The sequence below is a fragment of the Tupaia chinensis genome, unplaced genomic scaffold (genome assembly GCF_000334495.1).
Source record: "Tupaia chinensis unplaced genomic scaffold, TupChi_1.0 Scaffold139767_1, whole genome shotgun sequence".
NCBI lineage: Eukaryota > Metazoa > Chordata > Mammalia > Scandentia > Tupaiidae > Tupaia > Tupaia belangeri.
Window position 1 is genome coordinate 1,040,373 of NW_006199647.1, and position 9,175 is coordinate 1,049,547.

Here is a 9,175-nt window from a genome sequence, read left to right on the forward strand (position 1 = left end):
CAAGTTTGCAGCCGAGTTGAGACAAAAGGGCGTCGTGCTCCGCGAGGGCGCCTGTGACCCCAGCCGGGGCTCGGCCTGTCCCCCGCCCCCGCGGCCCCCGGAGCGCGGTCCACGCGTGGTCTGAGACGAGCAGGTGTCGCGCGGGTTTTGAACTCGGTGCCTTGGGTCTGGGCGTTTGTCTTGCTTCACGCTCTAAACAGGAAAACGGTCCCGAGCTGCCTGCGTGGGGCAAGGCCTGGCACCCAGAGCCGGTGCCGAGCCTGCTTTGGTGCCCAGGGCGTGGGTTCTGGTACTAAAGGCAGCTCGGCCGGGCCCAGCCTCCCGGCTCCGGACTCTGGGTTCGCCGACAGGGCCTCTTGCAGCCTTCCCGTGTGTGGGTGAGAATCATCCTCCCAGGCCACTGGTTAGACCAGCGTGGCTACCCCTTGCTGGCCGGAGAACAGAACTGCACGGGTACTCCTCAGACGGGCATCTGACCCGTTCATTTTAAATTTGCTAGTGAAAACTTCCTGCACTTTACGGATTGGTTTCACCAACCCCGAGTTTTGCACCGTGCTTTCCAGCATGAATTGTAGCAGTTACTGAGAGTCAGGGGTGGGCTTTTCCTGCAGGGAAGTGGAGTGTGCCCATCCGTCTTGCCAGCCTGCGGGGCCTGTGAGGCTGCTCCTGGCGTCTCCTAGGCCGGTTCTGAACCAGACAGCGCTGTGCTGCACCTGTCCAGAGCTCCCGTACTAGTGTTCAAGAGCAGTTTGTTCTTGTAGCCTTGTGTGAAGTCCTTACTTTAAGGTTGTGTGATGGAGCAAATCAGAGCTGTTCAGAACACTGTCAAGCCCTGTTCAACACCGATCGTGTCTTTCCTCAATTTTCTGAGAATTTTAGTGAGTGACTTTTAAAGTGGCAGATATTTATCTTAGTCTTATTAATTTCATGGGCACTCAAAGAGCACCATGAAATATTTAGTCAGCCAAATATAATCAGGATGCTAAATTTGTAAGGAAAAAAAAAATCAATGTTTTGATGCCCAGAATAGAGGGCCTTTGATTTCTGCAGCCAGTGGCCAGGACCTCCACATTGCAGCCGGGAGGCTCAGCGCTTGGGCGCTTGCCCGCAGGGGGTGCGAGGTCGGCAACTGGCCGAGACACGTCCGTCTCACTCCTGATTTGACCTGCGTTTTGCTGACTTTCACATTGATTCTGGCTGGCCTCGAGGGATTTGACAGGTAGGCGGGAAAGGCTGTCTCTAGGCAGAGGTTACAGCATGAACCAGTGCCAAGGGAGCTGAGCGGACAGTGGGAGTGCGGGGCGCAGGAGTGCGGGGCGCAGGGGACCAGACTTGGAAGCTGGCAGAACTCGTGTGCAGGCCAGTTTGCCGAAAGGCCCTACATGTTTGGAAATTGAGGCGGAGAACTAAGGTTGGGTCTTTTGTGTGTTTTTGGTGTGTGTGTGCATGAGTGTGCATGTGCACGTGTGTGTGCATGTGTGTTTGCCCATGCGCATTTGTGTGTGTGTTTGGTGGAAGGGATTAGTTTAAGAACAGAAACAACCAGACCAAATCGGTTTTCATTTCGTTTGCTAATCTTCGAAAAAAATCATCCTTGTCACATGGTAGTGGCGGCCGGGTGGCCCTGACGCAGGCGTTTGGGTTCTGAGTTATTGTCAGTCCTACATGACGTCTTTACGTCTTCTCATCCCTCTATGGAATCCCGACGTGGCAAACCAGGTAGGTCGGCAGGACCAGAATAAAACACCAGGAGACTGAGGGGCCCTGGACCGGTGAGGCCGGAAGGCCCCTGCCATCGCTCACCTCAGTGACAGCACGCCAAACGTATTTGTCCTTGTCCCGTTCCTGTCACAGGGCTCCTAAAACCCTCGGAATTCCCCCGTAATAAGAATGCCTTTTGCACAGGGTGACTTAGGGTGACGTAGCCTGCCAGTGGAGTCTGGTCCCCTGTAGGGAACGAGAGGAGGGTGGACTCAACCCTGCCCACTCAGCTCAGGAAGTGCTGCCGAGGCTGGAGAGGACGCTCCGTGAAGACGTGGGCTGGATCTCACGAGCGCCAGGTCGAGACCGCGTGGAGTGCCCGGTTCCCTGTCCCCGGCTTATGCCCTGTGCGTCCCCCACCTGCGTGTTGGTGTGCAGCCTCGTGCTATCGGGGTCCTCAGGAAGCTCGCGGAGATGTGTATTACCCAAAGGTCGTGCGTGGATTTCAGGCTTTGCTTTGTAACAGTGCCGGGGCCCTGCGTGTCTGTGGAGTGGCGATACTGGGGGCTTTCCAAGGAGCTCTGAGAGTTACGTAGAAGCATGTGGAGGAAGCAGAGGACATGGGATGTCTTCGGCCTCAGCCATGTCAGTTTCCTCGTGGCCCTTCAAGCTTAGCGTCCGTTTCCATGGCATTGGAAGAGATGAGCTGGCGTGGCAGGAGTGATCTGTACCTAGTGCGGTGAGGTTTAGTCTGGATTGGGGACCCCCACCCCGGCCGCACGGCAGGTGACAAGGCCAAGCTCACCCGTGGGCTGGCATCGCACCTGAGCTCTGCCTCCTGTCAGCTCAGTGGGGCTTAGATGCTCATGGGAGCCCCCAGGTGGGACTGCCCAGCTGCAGAACAAGCTCAGGGCCAGCACGGATTGTGCAGTATGCCATGACAGGCTGTGTGACTATTTTATTACGTGTTCCACTGTAATAACGGTGGAAATAAGGCTCGTAATAAGCGGAATGCACTCGAGTCATCCTGAAACCCCTCCCTCCGGTCTGGGGGAAAATCGTCTTCCACGAAACCAGTCCCTGTTGCCAGCACGGCTGGGGACCACTGGCCCAGATGGTTCCCTGGGGCGTGTTTGTAGGCTCTGTCCACCAGCAGTGACTGGGACATTTAAATTTGTTGCTAGATACGGGCTGAGTATCTCCTATCCGAAATGCGTAGAGCCAGAAGTGTTTTGGAGTTCAGGTTATTTCGGAATAGCTGCTCTACATAACGAGGTATCTCGGGGATGGGATCCAGTCTGAACAAGACAATGATTTATGTTTCATATGTGCCTTATGTGCATTTCAGATTTCCCGATTAGGGATGTTCGACTTGTAATAAATTTGCAATTTTTTGAAGATAGAGGAAAGTACAAGAACTGCCTCTGAAACCTCCGGAAGGCCTCTATCCGTTAGTCACGCATCAGAAAGAAAACCAGGGGCGCCCAGATGTGATCTGGGACTCGCCGTTTTTGAAATCCCCAAAGTTTAGTGATTTTTAAACTCTGTTTAGCTCAACTCAGGTAAGTGTCACAGGTGGACACAGCGCGAGGCGCTGCTTCTCTGATTGGATGTGCTTCCCTTGAATGTAGAAGCTGCGAATGAGCGCTCTCTCAGAGATCACATGTAAGCTGCTCCTAGCTTTCCAGTGACCGCTGATGTTTGTAAGACGCGCTGCTCAGCCATTTGGTCAGCGCAAAGATGACTGCTCCCAAGACACTTTTGTTTTAGGAGAGGTTTTTGCTATAGGGCGTGTGCACTTGCCAAAAAGAGAGATAGAAAACGAGAAATTACCCCCCGGGGGGGATGGCCACGCCGCAATCCCTCCTCCTCCATTCTCCTCTCAGGATCTTAGGCATGCATGCACTCGCGCCTGGCGTGAGTTTAAGCCACCAGGCCTGGTACTCAAACTGCGGTCGACTACATGGGAATCCAGCGACATAGCCATTATGCCAACTACTGGTCCCTATTTTATTTTATTTTTTAAGAGGTTTTTGCTTTAGAGTGCATGTGTTTGCTGGAGAAACAGAGAAACAGTGAGAGGGAAAGTGAGAAATCACCTCCCAGGGGGGATGGCCACATCGCAATCCCTTTTCCTCCATTCTCCTCTCGGGATCTTAGGCACACACGCACACGCGCCTAGCGTGAGTTTAGGTCACTGGGTCTGGGACTTGAACTGTGGTGGACTACATGGGAGTCAAGCGACAGCCATTACGCCAACTGCTGCTCCCCCAAGACACATTTTTAAACAATGTTTACCTCTGAAATTGGACTGCCTCTTGGAATCAGCAAGATTTTTAAATTGCTTTCTGTAAGGTGGCGTTGACAACACAGCTGCTGCCTGATGTGGTCCCAGGGACAGCCCAGCTGTGTCCAGGTTCTGATCCCAAACCCTCTGCAGGGCACGAGATGCAGGGACCATGCAGCACCTTGGGGGGCCTCACGTCCTCACAGTGTGTCTTCGCAGGGAGACGCTGCAGTCCAGGCCGTTAGAGGAGGCGACATGGTGGCCCAGGCAGAGGTCGGCGCCGTGAGCTTTGGGTGAAGGCTTGCCCGCAGGACGCCAGAGGTCCAGGGCACTGCACGGCAGGAGTGCACGCCCGCCCAGAGCCTCCTGGAGGAGCAGCTCTGCCATGCTGCGACGTGAGCCCAGTGAAACTGGTCTGGACTCTGGACCCCCGAACTGGAACAGAGTGAACTGGTGGTGTGTGCACCCCGCGCAGTAGCGGCAGGACACCTGTGCACCTGGTATGGCTTTTAAAAGGTGGCAGTACCAAGGGATCTTCACTATAATGAAACATAGTTGAGTTTTAATTTTCTTACGATGTGGTTCTTACCCTCGAAATACTAGAGTAAAAAGTGTAAAATGCCAAAGTAAAAAAGAACTCAGACATGTCTATCTGGCTCTCACATCACAGTATAATTACCCTGCGTAGTTCACACCCTTCCTCTTCACTAAGCATGGCACGGGCGTGGCTATGTCATGACGCGGTGAGTGCCCTGCTCGGAAATGCTGATGAACATATACTAGACTTCGTCTTTAAAAAAAGGAACATTTTCCATGAGCCAAACACTCGAAGCTGTGCCGTCATCCAAGAGTGAGCTAGACGTGGCCTGTCCCTTGCCGAGTTTACCGCTACCCGACGACAGCCCGTGTGACCATCCGTCGTGGGGGCTGAGCTGTTGGGGGCAGCACCGCGGGCACTTACGGGGTCAGAAGAGGGTTTCCAGGGGAGAGCGAGTGAGGACCTGAAGGGTGAGTTAAGTCTGGGCAGGTGAAGGGGGTGGGAGAACTCAGAGGGAGGCATGGTGTGGAAAGAGATTGCGTTTGGGAAGGACACGGGAAGGATGCAGAGACTCGCCTCGGCCTTCATGCTGGGGCTCCTGCAGGGCTGGCGTTTTTGGTGGCACTTCTGAAGGAATCAAGGCTTAAAGATTTGCGTTAAAAAGAAAATACTGGACCATTCTCGTGGCCTGGTGGGCAGGTAGCCGAAACCCACATGGCTGATTGCATTTTGAATCCTGGTGGCTTGAGAAACATAGGTGTGCATGTGTGTGTGTGCGCATGTGCGTGTGCATGTGTGTGTGTGCATGCCCCACATCCCAACAGGCTGGAGAAACGGAGTGCAGCATGGCTGTGCCCCTCGAGAAGGGTGCTGTCTCCCTCCCCGTCTCTGGTGAGTGCACATGCTCTCTGGCCTGTAACCCAGAAAGTAAGTAAATAAACTAAGGCAAGTTTTAGAAAATACCCACGTTCACTTGCTCCCTTCAGAAAGCTGTAAAGGGACCCTGGGTCTGGCTGCATTCTCCCTGCAGGCCCTCTGGCCCAGCCCTGTGCGTGAGCCCCGTGTGTGGGCCCTATGCGTGGCTTTGTTGCCTCTGTGTGGCCAGTGGTGCCCATCCCACCAGCCTGTCCCTGCCAGTTTGACTCCTCAGGAAGTCCCTGGGGTCTAGCAGAGCCGGGTTGTCCGCTGGCCAGATTCCGGCGCCCTGGGAAGGACCTGCCCAAGCCACTGCAGGAAGGAGGGGCAGGAACCTTCTGGAAGGCCCCTGCCGTGCCGTGCAGGTGGCTGCTCTAACAAGTGACCACCAGCAGTGACTTAACGTGGCACCAATGTAGCACCCGTGGGTTGGGAGTGCGTCTTACTCTGTTATTGTTGCTCCATAGAAACACCTAGGGGGATGCAGGTGGCATAATTGCTAGACTCAAACGAAGTCAACTGCAGTTCGAGTCCTGGACCCAGTGGCTTAAAACTCATGCCAGGCATGTGTGTGTGTCTGTGTGCCCAAGATCCTAGGAGGAGATGGGACCGCAACGTGGCCATCCCCACTGGGGAGTGATCTCTCACTTTCTCTTTCGCTGTCTCTCCAGCAAGTGCACATGCCCTATAGCAAAAATCTCTATCTTAAAAAAAGAAATACCTGGGGACGAATGGTCTACAGAGAGGGCTTGTGTCGGGATAGGACACTGGTGGTGGGTGACGGAGAACACCAGTGCCTGTGCTATGCCCCAACGTGGCTGACACAGAGAACGGGCAGCAGCGCCGAGGAGAGATGGTGACCAGGGCCGCTGTGGGCACAGACCTTGCCCAAGCCACAGCAGTTGGGGCTCAGACCGAGCTGTCTGCAGGGCCTCGGTTCCCTCCCGGGGGCCCGCCTGGTCTGCAAGGCATTGCTCCCGGAGATACCTGCGGCTGGAGCTGTGGAGGAGGCCGGGGCTTACCTGGGCGCAATCCTGGGGATGGCGCGCTGGCGCGGAGAGGGAAGAGCGAGGACCCACAGCCCGTCCTCCCGAGCCCTGACCTGTTCCCAGCCAGAGCTCACCCGGGCTCCGAGAGGACGTCGGTGTGAGGGGAGACAGTCGCCTCCTGGCCTCACCGTCAGCCAGCCACTGTCCGTGGGTCTCCTTAGCACCACTGGGGAATGAGCGTCCCTTCCCCCTTACGGTGGGTGGCGTGAGGCCCACACCGCAACCTTGGCGTGTCCAGGCAGCGGGACCCAGGGAGAGGCTGTCCCTTGGGCTTTGCCCGCGTCTAGAAACCGCCCACTCTCGGGGCTCTCGGGGCTCATGGCCACCTCCTCCATCTCAGAGCCAGAGCCAGCTCCTTCCTGGGGGCTCCTCGCAGCCTCGTCCCCTCTGACCCCACCTCCTCTGGACCGTGCATGCCGGCATACTCAGGTCTCCAGACATGACCCAGGCACCTGCCACGTGGCGCTGCCCACCGGGACGTGTCACTTGAACCGCCATCTGCCTGCAGAATGTGAGCTTGTCTTGATACCAGAGCCCATCAGAAGGGTTCAGACAGGGACGTGGCCGCCAGCCTGGCCCTGCAGGACCTCCGGCTGTGCTGGTGCAGTCACTGGGCTGAAGTGTCATACCGTCACTTCCAGCACTTCCGACACTTTTCTTCTGCTGATATTTTCCGTGTTAGGTTTTGTTTTGCAATAGTTCTGCGTTTACGGAAGTGCCGTGGAGCGCACCGAGCGCTCGCTTCCTCTTACGCTGTCTCTTACAGAACCCGGTGCGCGTTCAGACCGGGACTCAGCGCTGGCCAAACAGTGAACTACAGGTTTTATTTCAACGACACCACTTTTCCCACCAGGGTCCCCTTTCTGTCCCAAGTCTCCGACTCCAACACCGCCGCACGCGGCTGTCGTGTGTCCTTCGTCTTCTCTCGTCTGTGCTGTTTCTCATTCTTTTTCTTTTCTGACGACCTTGACGGTGTGAAGCTTACCGGCCAGGTGTGTCGGCACCCCCGGGGGTGTGGCGGTGCTCTCTGCGATTTGAGGGCAGGCGTGTGTGCTTGGTGAGAGTGCACAGGGTCGAGTGTCCTCCTGACCACTTCTCAGCTGATGTGACACTGACGTACAGACGTTAGCCGTGGGAGCCGTGAAGGGTCTCAGTGGGACCTGCTGCCACCCAGCGCCGGGGACGGGGCCTTAGCAGCAAATGTTGACTCCCCGCCCCTGGAGGCAGAGCGGGGCCAGAGCGCTCAGGTTCAGTCGCCCTTCCCCTCGTCGCTGTGCGCCGAGTGGCCCTTGCACGTGTGGGACGGATGCTGTCTGATTGCATCGTGGGCCCTCGGTGTAGGGTTAGACGGTTAGCAGGAGTGGGGCAGCACAGAAGGGGGAGCAGTGTGTGTGGTGGGCAGAAAAGTCCTGATGCGTCTTACAGAGACGTGGAGAAATACGCCGTGGCTTATCCATGAAGCAGGTGGTGGAAGTGCAGCGTGGCCCTCTTCGTGCGTTTAAAAGATACACACCATGTCAGGGTCAGCAGGTGGTGCGGAGGGTACAGATCCCAGTGGCCACGGCGTGGTTTGAGCCCTGGACAAGTGTCACACGTATGCTCACACAGGGTCACATACGTGCATGGGATTGAAGGGTGCACAGGCCCCTGGGAATTAGGGCATCTGCATCGCTTGACATTTTTTGAACAACTGGTATACTGTTACTTTTTCAGTTAGGAAAAAAATAAAAAATAAAAATGTGAGACCCAGCAGTTGTGGTTGGTGCCGGAAGGACAGAGCTGCTTGGGGCCAGCAGGTGGCGTGGTGGAGGAGGTGCTGGGCTGCCCCGTGGCCGACTGCGGTCCAAGTGCTTGGCCTGGCAGCTTGAAAACCGTGCCGTGTGTGTGTGTGTGTGTGTGTGTGTGTGTGTGTGTGTCCCGAGGAAGTACGGTATGGCCATCCCCCCGGGAGTGGTTCCTCACTCTCTCTCTCACTGTCTCTCTCCAGTGAACACAGGGGCCTATTGCAGAAGACCTAAAAAAGACAACAGACAGTGCTGCTCTGAGCTGAGCCACATGGAAGGGTCCTGGGTCTGACTCCCGGGGCACCGAAAACCAGGCGTGTGCCCATCATCCTAGCTACATGGGAGCTGCGGCAGGGTCGTGACAGGGAAACCGTCTTTAAAAAGAGAAAGCAAACGTGCCTTGCACCCTGCCGTGCTGGGCGCACAGCAGCTGTCTCTGTCGCTGTGTGACCGAACGCTCAGACCTTGGCGATCTGAGACAAGTGTTTACCCCATGGTGTCTGCGAGAGCAGCCCACCACTGCTTCTGGCTCAGGGTCTCACGAGACTGGGCCAGCCCCTAGCCGAGCCATCGGCCTTCCAGGATTTGTGTCTGCTGCTCTCCTCGGCGCTCAGCCTGTCCAGGTTGGCAGGCTCCGGTTGCCCATGGGCTGTTGGCCAGAGAGTTGGACCTGTCCCTGCCGGGCTCCTCTGGGCTCCTCAGGCCCAGCAGCTCCCCCTCCCAGACCCATGGCAGGAGAGCCAGGCGCTGCCCACACGCAGGGAGGAGGGGCTCCACAGGGGTCCACAGGACAGCAGGCCAGGCCTGCCAGGATCATCCCCAGCCAGCCACCCTGCGGGTCTGTGGCAACGCGCTCACTGCTGATAGGCGTGCGGCAGGGAGGTGTGGGGTCGGTTTGAGT